This window comes from Otolemur garnettii, unplaced genomic scaffold (genome assembly GCF_000181295.1).
Source record: "Otolemur garnettii isolate 467f Iridium unplaced genomic scaffold, OtoGar3 scaffold00008, whole genome shotgun sequence".
Lineage (NCBI taxonomy): Eukaryota > Metazoa > Chordata > Mammalia > Primates > Galagidae > Otolemur > Otolemur garnettii.
The window spans coordinates 32,294,073-32,315,329 of NW_003852403.1; the positions used below are offsets into that span (position 1 = coordinate 32,294,073).

At 38.9% G+C, this 21,257-nt stretch overlaps 1 protein-coding gene across 1 annotated transcript in view; it reads right to left on the reverse strand.

The window, feature by feature from the left end:
* The window catches only part of PRKG1 (protein kinase, cGMP-dependent, type I), a 1,243,017-nt gene that overhangs the window by 1,194,575 nt on the left and 27,185 nt on the right, over positions 1-21,257 (reverse strand). The gene's annotated exons all lie outside the window — the stretch shown is intronic.

Below are 21,257 nucleotides of genomic sequence, written 5' to 3' on the forward strand. Positions count from 1 at the left end.
GTGGAAGCAGACTCAACAATCACACAGGTTATGAGTGAAGTCAAGTCCCTCATCCACAATTCTGAGCAGACTGAATGCAATGAGGAAGCAAAGTCTCCACCGTACGGTAGACACTTCATAAATATTCACTCCTTCCCTTACTACCCCATGGTAGACATAGAGTTGGAATTTTTAAAAATATGTCACAGCTTGGAATTGGATTCTTTGACTATAATCCAGGAGGTCCCACAGAGGAAGACACATGCCTCCTTTCACTTAATCCCTTAATAAATACATGAAGGTTGTTTTCCTTCCCAGATTGCTTCCAAGACTTTTTTCTAAAGGTCAGTGGTAAGAAATAAAGCTCTTGATGGAAAGTGTGGAGGGAAACAATGAATCAAGTGGTATTTTTCCCTCCCCTTCTAGATTCTTCTTCCCTGAGTCTCAGCTCTAAGCCCCGGGATACTCCTCAATTTTCCCTGCCCACCCAAGCCTTAAATCCTTCCCCCAGTCTCATATCCCAACCATACTTAGCCCCAAACAATAAACCTTCATATGTGCATTCAGAATGTGTTTTTTTATCACTATCCTAACAAAGGAATTCCTTTCATTCAGCTATTCAACAAATATGCACTGATTACCCTTTAGGAACCAAACAGTATACTCAAAAGTAAGATTGTAATGTCGAAAATAGATATGGCCTCTGTTTTCATGGATGATGTGGCCTGGTGAGGCACAAAAAAAGAATAAACAGAAAACCAGATAATTATATAGTAGGCTGTATAGGTAAGCATGGTATAGGGTACTATAGGAGCACCCTGGCAGAGAGGAGGTAACCCGAACCCTAACCCTCACCATGTCCATGAGCAGGTCACAGAGCATTATGTCCATACTTGACTATTATTTTTAATATAAAAGCATAACATGGGATCCAATCCAAATGCTCAAAAAGAAATATTAGGTAACTTGTACCATATGAATTTAAATGTTTCAGAAGACTGTGTAACTACCTGGATAAATGTGAACTGTACCTATCATTTAATGAACAAGTATGCTGCCACAAAGCACATCTTATTGTTTTTATTAAAAACAAAAGTGTACACGCATGGAAAAATAATCAAAAAGATACATGAAAGAATGTTAACAGTTATCATTGGGTACAAGGATTCTAAGTAGTTTCAATTTTTTAAACTTGTCTGTTGTTTTTTTAATGATTCACATAAAGCATGTAGTCCTTCTGTAATTCAGGAAAGGTCTATTTTTAATTAAAAATATTTTAACATAATTTGTGAGCAACTCACATATACAAAATGCCGACTATGGAGAAAAGACCCTGCTCAGGGCTGAGACAACAGAGCTGGGTAAGGAATGCACCATGTCCACGAGCAGGTCACAGCAGGCGCTGCCGTCGCACAGGAAACGGCTGCAAGTAAAATACTACCCAGGTATTACGTTCATAAACCTGTTTATTAACTCATAGCTCACATTTTTCTACCACTACCATCAAGGTAAGACAACTGAATGTTCCCTTTGTCTTTTGTGGCTAACAAATAGAAATACCAGAATGTTGGGAACACCCTTCTGTTCTCCCCTGCTCTGTGTGTGTGGGGGGGGGGGGACTAGGTATTCTCAGTTACAATGTGACAACCAAAATTTACCAAGCACTTACTGAGTAACCCTATGAGTTAAATAGCCCCTTTATTCCTGTTTGATAGATGTGGAACTGAGGCCAGAGAGGGAAAGTTTAAAACTGCACTGCTCACAACTGGGGAGCCACGATTTAAACCCAGGTGTCCGAACCCAGCGCCCAAACCTCTGACCATGTAGAATTCTACTGTCTCCCTTGTACGACCATTACCATCATCTCTGTTGCCTTCTCACCATGTATGTATTTTCAGAATTCCTAATAAGGATGATCTCTTGTTAGAGACGGCTGGGGGGACGGCCTGAGGGCAGGGTTGGTATCTTCAGCAGGCAGCACTGGCCTGAGACAGGCAGAAGCTTGATAACTAATTTGCTGAATAAATACTGCAGAAATCAGTTTCATTTTTGACGCTTCTTACACCCAATATCAGCTTTATTTTAAACTTTTTTCTCCTTCTTCTTTAGGATAGAGAAAGTTCTGTTTAACGAGGGGCTTCGATCTATATTTTTCTGAATCATATGCAGCAATTTCATAGTAATCTTGAAGGCGTACATATAAAATAACATATCATGTATATAATTCTGCTTATTTTATTGTTAGGGCAAAAAAAGCTGTGGACTCTGAGGATAAATTCTTCTATTTAGCATACGCAGCATCTGAAGCTTTTTGTATTGGGCTAAATTCTATTTGAACTTCATGACCAATCAGTTTTATGAATTGCAGAGAAAACTAACTTGCCATTGAATAACTGTACAAATTAAGATCTTTATAAAAAAGACTCAAGCATAATTGTCTGTTTCTAGAGACGGGAGAATTGTTGGCACAGACTGTGAAGTGCATAACTTTTTCTCTGTCTCATACGCGCGCTTACATTAATATAAATCACCAACAAACTACTCGCTATAATTCATTGCTATGGAATAAAGATACCAACTCACTTCCATTAGTTCCCGTCCTAAGGCACACTTCAACTTCATTACTGCTCAGAACAGGAGAAAGGATCACATTTTCAAATCCAGAGGAAAAAGTAATTAAAATATAGAGAAATGCACTGTGGGTCTTACTCCCTAAGTCCATGAAGGGTACTTGCTACAGAACGAAAATATTCGAAGTAAGTTAACACTTTTAATTTCTAAATGTGATTTCTTTTATTATTTCACTTCTTAATAATTATATCTCTTTTATCTGACTTCCAATCATTTGAATTCTAATCATCCGGAAGCATCTTACTGTCTCTGGTGGGCGGCCCTGCTGTGCCCTGCGTGAATTCAAAGTGAACGGAAAAGAAGAGGAACACTCCAAGAATTTAAATCTTTAAAGGCACAACAGGGAGAGCGGAAGCCATAAAGACAAATGAAGAAACCGACATCAGAGCGAGCAGCAAAGGATAACAAGGTGGGAGTCTTAACTACAAGGAGCTGGGGGTGTTTGCCTTCTCCTCTCCTCCCTGTGCTCAGTTAGATTACTATACAAATGGTCTTTACTCTGCAAACACAGCTCTCTACGACACGGATTTTCTGCAGTCATTTTCATCACTAATGTTTGGGAACCACACCTGCATGAGATACGGGTTTAAAACAATTCTTCACCCTCAAATGTGTCTCCAGGACTGCATAGTGGGCATATCACATAATTATTGAATACCTCCCACGCGCACAGCAGTGTCTAAATTAGCTAATGTAAACGCCTTCATCCTGATCCTGGGGGATGGGACGATTTCTCTCATTCAGAAACAAAGGTAAAACAAAGCAGGGTAGGAAAGGCACAGGTCCTGTAGTCGGAGGGACTTCAAATCCTAGGTCCACCATGGAGTACTTCTGTCTGTGAGACTCAGTTACCTGATCGCCTCAAACTCCAGTTTTCTTAGGAAGAGAGGTTCGGATAATGACTGGCCTGGTTAGCTTTCAGTAAATGTTTGCGGTTGTTATCATTATTCTCATAACAATATCAGGAATGGGAAAGGGGCCCCACTTCTGTGGGCACATCATGGACTGAGTGAGCCTGTGGTATCTGAAGCAAGACCAGTGGGTTTGAATGGAGATGTCCTATGAGGAGCCGAACCCAGGAAAATGATCAGAGCCAGAGTGAGCCAGGAGAGGGGAGAATGCAAGCTTTGAGAACAGTCATCGCTCTGAGGCAGTGGACACAGAAAAGCCTAGAAATTAGAAGACAAGACATGGAGGAAAAAATAGTAATTAGGTGAGTCATTGGAATCTGTAATGGAAATCAGACACCTCAGAATAAATATCCCCCCCCAAAAAAAACACATGAGTGTGTATTAAATCAAACACATGCATGATCCCCACTGTCTCTGGATATAAAATCTATTAAATCGAAGGTGTAGGATTTTGTTAAAAAATCAACAAAGGCAAAAAAGATGAAAGAGGAAATGACAGCAGGTGAGAGTTGTCCGCAGAGCTTTGGGAGAGAAAAATGGGAGTAGCAGAGCTGAAACTGTCAATTCTAAACACTGGCGGGGGTGAGGGGGTGTTCCCCAAAACAGCAGGTCACCGATCATCAGAAAGGTAGAACTGGAGACAATAGGTACACAGGGCGGTGGGCTCTCTACTCAGCTCCAAGAACCCTGGCAGCTGCTTTAGGAGACCGAAGTGTTCTTCTCAGCATACACAGAACAACTGGAAGATTTTCCAACAAAACCTGCAGCTCCCCCACTCGATTTTTATATATTTCCCATACACAGCATGCAACCAGCTTTGAGATAAATTCGTTTCATACAAATAATGTTCTACATTGCTTAACAGAGTTCTCAGCGTTTCTTTAGGCTTTCTTGTTCAATTGACAAAATGACTAAAATCACAGCTGAATTAATTTGCTAGTTCAAGTTTTACCGGTGTATATTTTCCTGCTTAACATCACTGGTGAATTTATATTCATAGGATGAGAGGAATAACAAACCTCTCACTGACGTGTTACAATCCTGGGTTAAGAAGAAAAGAACATGGGAAGCCATCAGACAGACAAAATTCTGACCTTTGACCTTGTCACTCACTAGCCTACAATCCTGGATAAGTCATTCATTTCTCTGAGTCTCAGTTCTACCTATAAAATTGGGTCATAGTATCTGCTTCATAGGGCTTATAAGAGAAAATGAGTTGCTACCTGCAGACAATAAAAATTCTTGGTTACCTACTAGCCACTTAATAAATGTTAGTTTCCTAGCTGGGCACTGTGGCAGGCGCCTGTAGTCCCAGCTACTCAGGAGGCTGAGGCAAGAGAATCACTTAAGCCCAAAGTTTGAGGTTGCTGTGAGCTGTGACACCACAGCACTCTACCAAGGGTGACATAGAGAAACTCTGTCTCAAAAATAAATAAATAAAATAAATGTTAGTTTTCTTTTTCCTCATTCTTTCCCATTTAAGCTTGCCCTCTGCTTCAATCCTTGTGCCTAGAAAATAAATAGTAGCTATTTAGAGGCTCTTGGTTTATGACCATTCTAAAGTATTTGTGGAAAATCTGCCATCTCTTTATCTCTCTGCTAGAGAATTTGGTCTATGGCTAAGGTCCACAAAAAGGAACTTGTCCTCAAGAAACTTTCAATTTAGTTGAGGAAATAAACACTGACACAATTTAAGAGTTATAGCTGATGTTATTTTAAAACAGAGTAAATATGCCTCTAGATAAAAATAGTCTAGGGAATTAATTCTAATAACCTTTTATTCATCTCCTGTGAATTCCAATCTACCAGCTAGAAAATTTGTTGGATGTAATACTCAATTCTGAAGTGGAAATTTAGAAAATTCATCAAGGAACACTCTTGAAAATGCAAACAGAGCCAAGATTGTTTTTTTTTTTTTTTTCAGACAATGTAATCCTTAAGGATACTCTGAGAACTAGGTGACATCTTGAGTCCTTTTCTCATCAAGGTCTCTAATTGATAAACAGATTAAAATCAGTGACTTACATGGAATGTTCTGAGGCAAAAGAGTCCATATGAATGTTGTGTAAATATGTTTATTTGTTATGGAGAGTAAGTTGCATCAGAAAGTACTTTCTATTAAGGAATTGAAGAAAATTTTAAAGGACAAGTAGTGGGGAAAAAATCTGATCCTTTGACTCCATTTCTTCTCTGATTTTGTAACATCATTATAATTCATGTGATCCCTCGGCAGTTTCAGGTAAGAAGGAACATGTGACAATAGTTCATATGTTTAGATATTTATTATGCTTTTAAGGAGGAAAAAGTGCTACCACTTTTTGAAAGAGAATAACCTTCGCTTGAGAGATGTAATTTATGATTGACTTATCTCAAGGCTTCTTATTTAAAAAGTGAATCTTGTATTGCTTTGCGAAGATAAACAATGTTCAACTTACTATTATCTGACAGTTATTTATTGGAAATCTACCCAGGTGGGTACCACAGAAGGAAGTACACTAAGTACAATGAATGACTTGAATTTCTGTTTTTTTAACAACAATTAATATTATTGTTGCTGCTTTATCAGGAGATTGTCAGTAACTTTACAGGCACTATCTTAATTCACCTCCAGAAACAGTTCTAGGAGGTATATTATTGTTAACACAATGATCACCTTTCCCATGTAAGAACACGTGAGAAGCTCTATTACCTGGTCAGCGAGTAGCAGAGTCCTGGTTTGAATGTAGACAGTCTAACTCCAGAGCTCATGATGCCTACATTTGTCTAATGCTTTACACCTCCATCAAAGCCAAGGCTTCGTTTCATCTTCACAAGAAATTTATGAAATAGGAAGGGAGTTTATTTGTGTTCCAATAAACAAACCAGGGACAAATTTCAATGACTCATCCTTGGTCACAACTTGTTCATGCCACAGTCGGTACTGGAACCCAACACTTTCCTGCTGTTATTTTAGTAAAGTTTGCTCCACAAGAACTAAATCCAACGAGCACATTCTCACACACGTCTTATAAAAGGCACCGTAAAATCTCACACATTTTATGACTTCTGACATTCTGGCGTAAGAAATATGGCCAAAAAGGAAATGGAAGAGGTGACTTCTTTTAAAAATAGTTCCAGGTTAATGACATGGACTGTTAAATTCTGGGTGCTGAGACCTTTCTCAAATACAAACCATTAGGCAAAGATAAGGAGCTTCTTTCCAGAGCAGCAGACGCTGATCTGGTGACACAGTCCTTGGTTATAATGACTTCATTTCTGTGATGCCAAATGAATAATCCCCATGTGATCATGCTGTGTGATGGATGTGGGTGCAGTCGAGTGACCTGGATCACCTCCTTGTTATTGAATTGTTGCCATAAAGGTTGACTCTTCATTTTCCTGGCCATTATTTTGAAGCAAATTTGCCCAAAGTGAAACGGCAGCTTGTGCTTTTCGTAACCTCACGCTGCAAATTTAATATCTGACACCAAGAGAGAAAAAAAAATGGCTTTATCTGGTATCTTTCCATTCTTACCAAGTTGTCTATGGACAAAAGGAATAGAAGAAAGAAAGTCACCTTGTGATCCTTGGGAGGACGACTGCCAATAATCTATTGATTATTTTTTAAATACAAGTTTTATTTAAAACAAGCAGAGCGAGGGTACTACGTAGGGAGCTGAGAAACCTGGAATTAAATTTAATAAGGCAAGTTAGTTCGGTGACTTGTAAAACCATGAGCTTATGTTCTAGAATGAACAAGCATCTAACTGATAATAGCTGCAAAGTAATAAACAAAAATCAGGCTGATTTCTAAAGAAAAATGGCCCTGCCTGGTTTTGAGCCAATAAGCTTAAAGCCATCCAGGGTTTGAGCTCCTGGTACTTTACTCCTTATTCCTTACCAATTTCTTTGTCTTCCCACTCCACCTCTTCCCTTTATTGATTCCCCCCAGCATCTCCCCCCACCCCCAGCAGTAAGATTGGGCAGATTATTGTAATTTTGTTGTTGTTTCCCCCGTTGTACTGCCAAGCTCATTCTTTCCTAAAGCTCCAGTTCTAGGCTTTCCTTGAGAATCCAGCCAAATCCAATCAACACACAGCTACTGGCAGATTTAACACAGAGACTCACATGAAAACAGTACCCCTCAATTTCACCTGGGCCCTGGCTTTTGACCTGATAAATCACTGGATTAAGAAATAGGAAAAAATCTTTGAATGCTCTCTGACATTTAACTGTTTCATTTCATTTCTGAAAGGCAGGAGGAAAATAACTTGGGGCTTCCTCAAAGAGATTTTTTTTCATTTGGAACGTCTGCATTTTAATAAATTAGCATATCTGATTTTTGAAATAGGACATTTTTTTAGGAGTGATATGGGGCACCAGAGCTATTTGTCTTTCTCAAATATTCATCAGTTTCCTCTTAGTGGTTTTGAATAGCAGAAATAAGGTCACTGGAATAAAACTGCCTCAAAAGAGAAAAGATCTTTCACTTTGATTGTCTCAGCCCTGCCTCAGTGTGGTTCTCTGTGATAAATGCCTTGCCTTTGTCTGGCATTATCTACCAGAGAGAAATCAACTGCATATAATTATTACAACCAGGAGATTGTTTCTTTTCGGTTTGATATTTTAAAGAATGAATGGCTGTCAAAATGAGCTGACGGGGAAGACAATTAAGGGCTTCTGGGTTGCATATAAGGAGCCAAGAGTCCTAAAGAGCAAAATATGCTGGTAATAAATAATCACTTTTCACTTGGTGTGGCACCATTTTGATCTGGTTGACTTAATGATTCCTGAAAATCGGGGGATTATTTTCCCATCTGGTGGTAATCCTGAGAAGATTTAGTAAATATTAAGACTCTCTCACGTGTTTAAAGCTCCATTTTCTTTCATCTTGGGGTTATATTGAATAGAAATGAAAATGATCTTGATTTCTATCACTTTAATTTCTATTAGAAAATGTTGCTACATGTTAAATTTGAGATAGATCTAAACAAAAATTTGGTTGACGTTAATAAAAATCAGTGAGGGTCTGACAAAGAGGCACGAATAAGAAAAAGTATTAACATTGATTACACAACAATCTTATTCCAAAAAACTGTCTAATGGCCTATAAGCATGTTAGACACATGGCCCATTTATTGAAAATGCATGCAACATTAATCTTTCAAAAAGAATACTATCACTTTAGGGCGGCTCCTGTGGCTCAAAGGAGTAAGGCACTGGCCCCATATGCCAGAGGTGGCAAGTTCAAACCCAGCCCCGGCCAAAAACTGCAAAAAATAATAATAATAATAACAATATCACTTTATTTCTCCCTTGAAATACACGGGATCAATGAGATGAAAATCTGCTAATAAGATTCTGTGAGGCATTCAGATTTATCAACTATTATCCCAGCAGAGGGTTGAGGAAAAATCAGAAGGGGCTGCCTTCGTGGCTATACAACCCGGACAGCCACACTCATAAAAACCTTCACAGGAAAAGGCTACAGGTCTATGTGATCTGAAGAGAAACAAGAGTATGTAGAATCAACCCAAGTGCCCATCAACTCATGAATAGATTAATAAGCCCTAGTATATGTGTACCATGGAATACTACTCAGCCATAAAAAAAATGGAGACTTTACATCTTTTATGTTAACCTGGATGGAATTGAAGAACACTCTACTTAGTAGAATATCACAAGAATGGAAAGTAAGTATCCAATGTACTCAACAGTAATATGAAACCAATAGATGAACAAATACGCCCACACAAGAAAAAAACACAAACTCAAGTGGGGGGAGGGGGGAAGGGGAGAGGCGGGAGGAGAATCGATGTGTGCTCACCCAATGGGTACAATTAGGGCTACGTGGCACAGGGGAGGGACACAACTGCGACTTGGCCTCTACCTCACAAATGCAAACAAGGCAACCTAATCATCTGTACCCTCATATTAATCTGAAATTTAAAACAATAAAAACCTCCAGAGTCACCGTCTTGAAACTTTCCCTCCTGTTTTAAGAAGGGACACCCCATTTCCATTTTGCACGAGGCCCCATAATTTACATGGCCAATGTGCAGGAAGAGATTTGGATTCAGACATGGATTTAATTCTAGATCCAGCCCTGCCTTCATGAAAGGCAGGCAATTTGGGGTAACTTCTCTGAGCCCTCATTTCCTCTTTGCAAAAGGAAATATTGATACCCATTTTCAGAGCTGTAATAATGAAGGAAGATAATGCAGGTAAAATGTGTAGCATGGGCCCTATAGGATGTAGGTACCTGGTAAATGTTAGTTCTCTGCCTTCTTCTCCATCCTATTTAATTCTCTACCATCACCAACAGGATTGTAGGAACATAACCGCTAAAAGGAGCTGTAGCTTTAAGTTAGCATCCTGAAGTTATCTACAGGATAGCTGACCTGACTTGGAAATATAAAAAGAGAAAAGAGATCAGATTTCAGCCACACTTCAGCACAGAGCCTGAACCTAAGGCAGTGTGGATCAAGAGCCTTCACTGAGGGCACTGCTCTCATGAACGAAGAATTGAGTGTGTCCAATTGGTCTAGGTCCCTTACACCCTTGCATTCTAAAGAAAGGCACTAGAATATCCAGGTGGGACTAGTGAAGGGAGTAGTTTAAAATTTGTTCTCCAACAAAGAGAACTGATCGCCCATCTCCAGCTGATGTGATAGTGGAGACACTAAAAGAGAATTTCTTGGACAGTCTCCATTCCACTCCTACCCTTGAGGGTGTGAGGGAGGAGGAACACAGAATGTTTATTCCTCTCTATAATAGTTTCCTAGGGCTGCTGTAATAAAGTACCACACATTATATGCCTTAAATAGGAAGAATTTATTGACACTCAGTTCAGAAGGCGAGAAGTCAAGCATCAGCTGTCAGTAAAATCTGTTCCTTCTCAGAGCTGTGAAGTAGAGTATGGTCCTCTCCCTGGGTTCTGGGGTTTGCTGTCAATCTTTGTAGACACATCACTCCAATCTCATGGCATGTTTTTCTGTGTGCTGCCATTTCCTCATTTTTATAAGGACATCAGTCGTATTGGAGTAAAGACCCATCCTGTTCCAGTCAAACCTCATCGTAACCAAGGTTAATTAGAACTGCAATGACCCTATTTCTAAGTAAGTTCACATCCCAAGATACTGGGGGTTAAGACTTTATGAATTTGGGGGGACATGATTCAACCTGTAACACCCTGTCCCAAGCCAAGTGATAGGCCTGCTTTACGAGGATCAAAGAATTCTGCCCACAGCTTCTGCAGTTTGAAGGACTTAGGACGCCAAGGACAGCTCAAGCTGTGTCTGGAGAGACAAAGTAAAAATGGGGATGGAGTTGAGATTGAGTTGTTCATCTACAGCGAAGGAAACCAGACTGAATGCCAACCCAAGAAGACATCACTCCATCTCCATTTTTCCATCTAAAAAATACTTGTATCATAAGATTATTGGAAAAATTAAATTAAGTAAAAATATCTAGGTCAAGAAGGTAGAACTGAGTATAAGCTTCATAAACATGAGTGGTGCCATTCCATGCCATGGGTAAGGTACAGATATGGACCAAGGAGAGGAAATAGAAGTCTGCTCTGTTTACATTGACCTCCCACGTAACTAACCGTACATAATTGGCTATAATTTGGGCTTCAGTAAGAGAACAATTTAGATTGCTAGGGAGTTAAGGATTCATTGAAAAAGTAGGAAGTGTGTTAAGTACTTAATTCTGACCGATACTGAGAAAGATTCTGATTTAGATTTAGAATCATTTCCTTGATGTGTCAATGCAAATCAACAGCAAGGCTTGTCTTGCCCAGCACACTCAGGCTGTTACGGCTGCGTGGACATCTGGAGTTCTGATGTAGAGCTCGTGTTTGAGCAATGAAGATGTTCAGTTTCAGATATCATTATTACTCTAATACATTGAAAATGACAATGTCAATTAAACTGGCATGCATGTTTCACTCTTCAAACTATGGTGCTTCAAGCATCATAGCATTCCAAGGAAACCTTTGGAATATCAGAATCTCTGCCAGTTCTGAATGTTCTTGGCTAAATTTTAAAGTGAAAATTATGTGTTATGTGGTTTTCTTTTTTTTTTTTTTTTTTTGTCTTCCTCAGAGCACAACCAGGGTTATCTAAACTACAAAGATAGTTTGGTAATGATCCAGAGGAGAATTACAGCTAAAATTAAAATGGAATCGAACTATGAAAAGCAGGGAATTTTGAGAGCCCAGAGAAAATGCCCGTGTTATCCATTACTTATTTTTATTTCTAATCTGATTTCTGTATGCTATAAGTGATTAACTTAAATCTTTGTGATTGGATTTTCTAAAAGCTGTCTCTGTGAATTTACCCAGTAACAAGACAAAAGTCAATGCAGGGTGACACTGGTGCACGGCTCACAATTTCCCCTCGTTCTCTGGGTTTCATCTCTGCTTTCACAAGCCTGACACTTGACAGAGCTATTACACCAAACTTCTCGATGCCTTACAGATAAATCCCAGGGAACAGGCTGCTGTGGAGAGGGCCACAGCTCTCCCTATATCCTTACAGAAGGATTGTACAGCACATATAAAAGGCATCGTGGTTAGCTACTTTTTCACTTGACAAATTAGGACAAATGCTCTTTATTAATTATACCATGTTTCATACTGGTAGGAGGGCACTTAAAATTATACAATGTTTGGAGTATTAGAGATTTTCTAGTCTTACCCCCTAGATTGACAGAATGGAAGGCGGGGTCAGAATTCATATTGGGTTGCACCCAGCTCAGTGAGAGCACAGCGATATAGAATCCAGATCATTTCTCTTCTGCCAAATGTCCTTTCTACTTAGGCTGCCCCACCATCTAATGAGTACTATGGATGCCCTTTATGCCCGTATGTTTTAAGTCTTATCTGAGTTTACTTTAGCATAATATGTTAACTCCGATGTTCCATACTTTGAGACAATCAATATATATTTGTTATTCTGAATAAGAGTGGACATGAATCTTTTTTTCCACTAAATTTACTTCTGCAGCAACAAAAATAATAATTTAAATATGCGGGTGTATTTGCTCTTCGTGAATTGTGTTCTCTCCTTTCACACGTGAGGCAGCCAACCTGGGCTAAACAAAGCTTTTTGTGAAAGGGCTGAGGGTACAAGTTGTCTTCAGCCACTGCCTTCCCATCTTTGGTAAAAACTCATCATCCCAGGTGTCCAGGAGGAAGTAGGGAAAGAGGAGAGGATCTCAGACGGATCATGTAAGGAAACATGATGTGGTTCCCAGTCCTGGGAGGGAAGAGAAATCAGCATGTCCCAAGAGTGGCAGGGATATGAGGCTCAGCAGCAGTGCCCTGAAGAGAAGATGTGAAAGGTGAGGTGTTCCTAGGGAGCTAAACACAGAGGCATGGGGGCTCCAGCCTCACCAAATACGGCTAAGATCCAGGAGTGGCTCAGGAACAGCAGGGCCACCAGGGCTCAGTCCCCATGTAAAATGAGACAAGGAGTATCTCAGCAATGATCACAGCATTCTGGTTACTGGTGCCTGGAAGGACCTCTCCATTGTTTAGTGATAGAGGGTAAAGATCCTAGGGTCTTTGCACAACTCCAGGAAGAGAGAACTCCAATAATGGTTCAAGGTCAGATGTGAACTGATTTTTAAAAAATAAAATAATGTGTTTCTTGCACATCTGAGCTTGTGGAGTAAGATTCATGCTCAATACATAAACCTTCCTTTTATTTTTAGTTGATAGAAGATCTACAGGCAGGCCAGGTATGCTGGCTCACACCTGTATCCCAACACTTGGGAGGCCAAGGCAGGTGAACTGCCTGAGCTCCTGGGTTCGAGACCAGCCTGAGCTAGAGCAAGAACTCATCTCTAAAAATAGCTGGGTGTTGTGGCAGGCACCTATAGTGGGCTGCTTGGGAGGCTGAGGCAAAAGGATTGCTTAAGCCCAAGAATTTGAGGTTGCTGTGAGCTATGGTGCCATGGCACTCTGCTGAGGGTGAGAAAGTGAGACTCTATCTCAAGAAAAAAAAAAGAAGGAGAAGATCTATAGGCAATTAGAAAGGTAAGGAGAAAACCCCATTTGTGTTTTATCTATTCCACATAGTCTCCCAAATCTGAGGAAGATGAAAAATTTCCAACTTGACTGAGCAGGTAAAATTTTGCCCTCTCTTTTTGGAAAATGGGTTAGAATTGTTTTTTTGGTTGCAGCCATCATTGTTGTTTGGCGGGCCTGGGCTGGATTGGAACCCTCCACCTTAGGTGTATGTGGCTGGCACCTTAGCCACTTGAGCCACAGGCACTGAGCCAATGGGTTAGAATTATTAACTGAAGGTAGAATTATGATGCAGAAAAACACCAAATAATCAAATAGGGAAGTTTCCTAGACATGGTAGAAAGTTCTAGCAAAAGTTAGATTTGCTGAGAAATGCTATGGGAACTAAGAAGCTGGGCGGCTCCTTGGCCAAATTGTGAAGGTAGTGTAGTTTGTCACCAGGATCTAACTCTCCAGGATTCTTCCTCATTAGATTCCCCATAGAAGTTTGAACGCTGCAGTGACACTCTTCCCATAGATTGCTCTGCTTTAGACCTTTCTTTTCCTCCTTCTATACCGAATTTACCTCTTTTTCCAGAACCCTACAAAATAATCTGATTAAACAATGAACTATATTTGATAACTCTGACCTTGAGTCAATCTTACATTAAAACCTCCATAATAAAATGTAACTTTTTATATGTACCTTCACAGTTTTTTCTTATATATACACACACTTACATACATAAGAATTTCAAGACACACAAATTGGGGACACCAGAAGCACTTTATCAAACCACAAATGTGGTCACCAAATTCCAAAGATGGTCTTCCCAATATATCCCATCTTTTATGCTCTTCATGACAAAATGATGCTGACACTTTTCCACTAGGAGATAAGATCTAATACTCGTCTCTGGTCCTGCCGGGATGTCCTTTTGGGACCCAGCCATCATGCTAAGAGAAAATGAAGGAGCTACATGGAAAGGCCACATCTAAGGATTCTAGCAACAGCCAAGATTAGCTGCTGGACATGTAAGTAAGTTAACCCTCCAGTGATTCCACCATGCAGCTGATGACTAACGGGCAAAGATCAGCTTAATGCAGATCTAGGTGCCAAATAGATGCTGCAATTGTACGAAGCCATTAAATTTCATTTTTGTTTGTGTTTGTTCCTTCACTTGTTTTAATGCAGCCAAGCATCACCACAACATCCTCAAACCTTAACACGTGCATGACTGTTCAATTTGCTTGTCTGTTTGAATGCCCTTTTAGATTTAAAACTTTGAAAGAGTAAATAACACTTGTGAATGTTGGGAAAATGATGTAACAGTGTGAAGCTGGGTGTCATAATCTATTCTATTGACATCAGACCAGAAAGAAGAAAGTTTCCTTCCAGAAGTTACGTGTGTTTAGTTTTAAGAATGAAAACTAACTGGTGAACATACCATAGGGTAGGGAGCTGAGTAGGTCTGAGAAAGGAGGGTTTTGAATATGAAGATCAAGTGGGCAATGCTGGACATGGCTGCCTTTTAGGAAGGAGTGCAGGTTCACAGACACTGATAGAGTGACAGATGACATCACTTCCTAATGCTACTTCTTGAATAGGGCTTATTCTGGCCTTTAAAAAGTGACCTGGAATCTGAGGCACACACAGACACAGGCTAAACATGATGGTATATTTCCTGGACATGGCAGGGAGAGTAATAAAATATTTTATACTAAAATAACATTAACATACTACCAATTAGAATAAGGATCCTCTAAGAAAATTCCTCTTTGAAAGGGAATGCTTTGGTTTAGGTCCCAGACCCTGAGCTATTTTTTTCATTCTACCCTTATCATCCTACAAGATTCCTCTGTATTTTACTTATAATTCTAGTTGACCAACCTTTTGGAAGAGTAAACTACATTTTGCGATTAGCTATGCTTATATCTGAAAACTTGAACATCTGTGTTCTATGATTCTTTGAAGAATCCTAGTTGAGAAGAGTCCCATTGGCTTATTCACAGAATTCTATCCAACAACGAGCACTAAAAGGGTAACTCCAAATTTTAAAGCCTGTCTACAAATAAATTACTCTCCTCATTCATTTCAGCTTTATATTTCCACACTAATCATTAGCTCTTGGTGATATTTAATTCCATGAAGGCTCGGCCATCTTGGTTGAGATGATTTGGATAGATGGTCATAAACCCTAATTTTTTTTTTTTTTTTGAGATGATTTCACTTTGTCACCCTGGGTAGAGTGCTGTGGCATCATAGCTCACAGCAACCACAAACTCTTGGGCTCAAGCAATCCTCTTATCTCAGCATCCTGAGTAGCTGAGACTAAGGGGCTAGCCAGCTAATTTTTTTTAAAAAAATGGGATTTTGTTCTTACCTTAGGCTGGTCTTAAACTCCTGAGCTCAAGCAATCCACCTGGTTCAGCCTCCCAGTGCTAGGGTTATAGGCGTAAACCACCACACCCAGTTAAAACTTAATATTAAAGAAAATTTGCTCAGCTAAACTCAATGGACAAATCCATTTTGACCCATTAGGAAAATTTCCCTACTCCATCCCTTTTTATACCTCCAGAGCCTCCAAGTACAGTGATATGAGAACAAGGCCTTTGTAGGGGGAGTTGCTGAAAATCTTGCTGACTGCAGTGCACTGAGATTGAGGTTAATTTCTGAGGCATGATCCTTCCTGGTGCCTTCCAATTTACAGAATTTATGCACAAACTGCTAATATTGCCAAGAGACACCTTTGAACTATTTTGAGAACACAGGATGAGCTCTGAAGTGCTGAGGGCTATTAATAAAGTTTTCATACATTTTCATATCACTAAGACACTATTTAAAATACTGACATTATAAACCACCTCTTTCTCCAGAATGTAAGCTATTTTATTCACTTAGGCATCCCAAATATCTGTAACAGTGTCTTGTATATAGTACATGCTAGAAAAAAATAAACATTAAATGAGTCATATTTTGTTGATATGTTCATACAGTAGCAAATATCTCTTAGAATATTCTTTGGGGGGGATATACCTGGAAGTGGAATTGCTAGATTATGTGGTAATTCTATTTCTAATTTTTTTGATAAGAGACAGGGTCTCCCTCTGTTGCCCAGGCTGGAGTGAAGTGGCATAATCCACTTCTATAACCTCAAACTCCTAGGCTCAAGTGATCCTCCTGTCTCAGCCTCCAGAGTAGCTAGGACTACAGGTTTATACCACCAAAATGACTAAGTTTTTTAGTTTTTGTAGAGCTGGGGTCTCACTGCATTGCTCAGGCTGGTCCCCAATTCCTGACCTCAAGTGATCTTCTCCTTCAGCCTCCCAAAGTGCTGGAATTTCAGGCATGAGCCACTGCACAAATCCATATTTCTATTTTTTTAATTGCCATACTGTTTTTCTCAGTGGCTATACCATTTCACATTCACACCAAGAGCACATAGACTTCCAGTTCTCTCCATTCTCATTGACACTTGTTATTTTCTATTTGTTCTTAACCGTAGCCACCCTAATAGATGTGAGGTGGTATCTCACTGTATTTTTTATTTCTATTTCCCTAATGCTTAGTGATGATTAATAGCTTTTCATGTGTTTACTGAACATGTACATATCTTCTTCCCAGAAATTTCTATTCCAACCCATTGCCCATTTTCAGATGGAGCTGCTCATGTCTGTTCTTGTTGAGTTTCAGGAGTCCTCTACATATCCTGACGTTAATCTCTCAGCAGATATATGAATGATTCGCAAATATTTTTCTCCCATTCTGTGGGTTGCCTTTTTACTCCATTGGTCTTTTGATGAAAAAAATTGTTAATTTTCATGGAGTCCAATTTGTATATTATTTTCCTTTTGTTGCTCATGTTTCATGTCATACCCAATAAATCATTACCAAATCCCATGTTACGAAGGTTTGCCATATGTTTTATTCTAAGAGTTTTATGGTTTTAGGTCTTACATGTAGGCCCTTCATCTACTTTGAGTTAATTTTTGTACATAGTGCAAGATCAGGTTCCCACTTCAATGTTTAGTGTGAGGATATACAGTTTTCCTACCACCATTTGTTGGTAAGACTGCCCTTTACCTATTATGTAGCCTTGGTTCTTTGTCAAAAATCATGTCAGGCTGGGTGTGGTGAGGCTACTGGGGAGGCTCAAGCAAAGGGATTCCTTGAGCCTAGGAGTTCAAGGCTGCAGTTAGTGAGCTATGGTCCCACTAGCGCCCTCTAGCCTGAGTAACAAAATAAGGCCGTGTCTCTAGAAAAATTAAAACAAATATATAAGCAAATAAATAAATTTTTAAAAATGTTTTGGCCATGTTTGTAAAAGTTTTCTTTCTGGGCTCCCTAATATATCTGTCTACATGTCTGCCTCTGTGCCAGTACACGTGGCACATACATTTTAATCCATCTTTATTATATGAAACCATGAGTACAAGCTCAGACCATGATATATTATTTCACTCTGTTCCAATTCTTCCATAGCATTGTGTTCTTATACCAGTAGAAAGGGAGGACCATTTGCAGAAAGAAGATGTTAATGGACAAGCAAATAAATAAATTTTATTTTTATTTAAAAATTATTTTATAATAATTTTTTTGTCATATTAGCCTTAGGAGACGAAAGAAACACTGAATAAAAACTGTTAGTTTGCACTTAATTCTAACCTCCTACTGGTGCATACAGTAAGAAACTTGAGAATTGCATAACCTTTGAATTTTAGACTTTATAATGACAAGAAAGCTGAGATTCCAGATAGCTAATTCTCAACCCTTTCACCAATAAGGATCCATTTGGTAATATTTAGTTATAAGGCCTATCACTTAACTGTTTTCTCCTACAAAGTACATTTCTGAAGTAACAGTTGTGTAACAATCAAATAAATACATAACTACTAATCAGAGTTTCTGATATGCAAGAAAAAACTAAAATAGCTGGTTTAATACCACTCAGATGTTTTAATAGACCTCATGAGTCAAGGCATGATTTACAATTTTTAAATATTGAAACTTCCTAATAGAGCCCTCCTATCTAGGGAGCAAGGGAACACAAGGTACACTGAAAACCATACTCAAGAAAGTTTTCAGGAAAAGTCAGATATAAATCCATCTTAGTGCTCGGTGAGAATAAGCACACTGACTTGGGAAGAAGGAGACCCAAGTTTGCCTCTTTCTGCCTCAGCACCCTTATTTTTAAAAAACTGATCTTAAATAACCCAAAAGACGCAGCACATTCAACAGATTAAGAGCAGAGTCTCAAAAGTATAATCTGAATTTGAATCATGATTCCATTACCTCATTTAACCTCTCCAAGGTCATTATATTCAAATTGCTTAAGAGTAGACAGAGAAAAAGAAGACATATTGCCCACGGAGGAACAAATACAGAAGTTATCACAGAATTTGGATCAAAAAAGCAATGTAGGTCAGGAAACAGTAAAACAACGCCTTGGAAGCCGTGAAAGAACAAGATGCCAACCTAGGATTCTACATGCAGCTAAAATGCTCTTCAAGAACGAAGGCGAAATAAAGACAAGTTCTTCATTTGGAAAAGGTAGTACCTTATAAGATCGTTATGGAGATTAAATTGTTTAATACACATAAAATACTCCAAACAAAGCCCAGCAGAAAATAAGTATTATTGTTACATATTAAGAATAATATTAGGGCCACATGTGGCAGGTCATGCCTGCAATCCCAGCTCTTTGGAAAGCCAAGGTAAAAGGATTGCTTGAGCCTAAGAACTTAGGACCAGCCTGGGAAATACAGCAAGGTCCCATCTTTAAAAACTAATAACTACAAAATTCACCAGGCATAGCAGCAAGCATCTGTAGTTCCAGCTGCTTGGGAAGCTGAGGTGGGAGGATCACTTGAACACAGGAGTTCAAGGCTATAGTGAGTTACAGTCACATCCCGGCACTCCAGCCTGGGTGATGCAGGGAGACCCTGTCTCAGAAACAAACTAACTTAATAACTAAATAACTAACTACCAGGACGAAGGAGAGAAATGGAGTGGGAAGGGAGGGGAGGGGGAGGCTTGAGAGAGGGAGGGTAAAAGGCAGGACCACACCTAGGGAGCATATTGCAAGGGCAAAGTCAAATCTGTCAAGGGTAGAACATAAATGTCTTAACACAATAATCAAGTAAATGAGGCAAAAGTTATGTTGATTGGTTTGATGTAAGCATGTCAGATTGTATAAAAAAATCAACGCATTGTACCCCACATACGCATAAGTGTATCCATGATCTATGTGTATATGACTTAATAAAAAATAAATAAAATAAAAAGTAAATAACTAACTGAATAAATAAATCTTATGCTAAAATAAGCAAGGGAGGCTTCTACAACTCTTTTGTTTTATCTGATGGTATAAAAATGGTGATTTAAAGTGACACCTCTTTCAATAATAAGTCCATAGGAGAGCACAGATTAGCAGAGCCCCCAGGAAGCACTGGGCAGGAGGGGACCTGTTTCCTAACTGGGTGAGACCAACACTGAACTAAAGGCAAACTCTTCAAAAGTCTGAAATACACCTTAGTGTAACATTGTGTTCCTACTGATTTGACTAAGATTATCTCACTCATAGCACATTTCATTTAAAAGCATTTTCACATCCATTATCATATTTTAATTATAAAAAGGTTTCAATCATGTACTTTTCTCATTCAATAAACATAAATGGCTAGTGAAAATATTCTCTGTGCCAGGTATGCCAACTAAGGGATTCAGTGAGAATGAAGACATGACACTTGTCAAGTTGTTTGCAAGTAGAGTCCAGGAGACAGGCTTCTAAACAGTAAAATTATTTAAAAAAAAAAAATAAGAAGAAAAACGTCATAAAATCAGATATTATAAAAATGCAGTATTGAATCCCAAGTGGTACTTTGGATAATAGAAGGTATTTTAGGAGCACATAAAAAGGACTCCTAGGTCAGTGTCAAGGGATCAAGAAAGATTTTTTTATTTTTTAAGAGGAGACACACTTAAACAGTATCCTAAACAACAAAAATAATTGAGTCAGGATGAGCTAGAGGCTTGGAGAGTTTAATACAGCATTGTAAGCAAGTCATATGATCGATCAGAGCCTTGGTTTTCTTAGCCTTAAAATGAGCATAATAATGCCTTCTTCACTGGCCCATGGGTTAGAATTAATGAAAGGAAACAATAGAAAATTGCTTTATAAACTATAATGCCCTATATGAAGGTGATATGCAAACACTGCCCAAAATATGACATATTGGCCTTTGTACCACAGTAAAAAGTAGAGAAATAATATAATATTCTCTATTTATTACAGAATCCTAAAATGATGCTTTCATTAATCTTTCTAGTCTGAAATATGCTTTGCATTTCTGTCATAAAAATAATTTTATTCAATAATAATAATAAAGATTTAATTACAGTGACATTCACAAAAAGCAAGACAGGGTCACTGGCAGATAGGAGGACCAGGGAACATAAGTTTTAAAACTTGCAGGTACAACTCAGAGCTGGCAGAGCATTTAATATAGGGTAATTTGATAACATTTTAATGCTTGACTAAAGAAATGAAAGAGGAAGGACCCAAGCTCATTAATCTCTAGGCCCGTATCTCTATTCCCTTGTGAAATACAACACATTTAGTAAAATATGTCTATTAAATGATTGTTGAAATAAATTGCTTTCTGGAAGGCTGATGCTCTGCACACACACAGGCAGAGAACGAATGGCTGAGATGACATCTCCTCTGAGAAGCTCTCCCGAC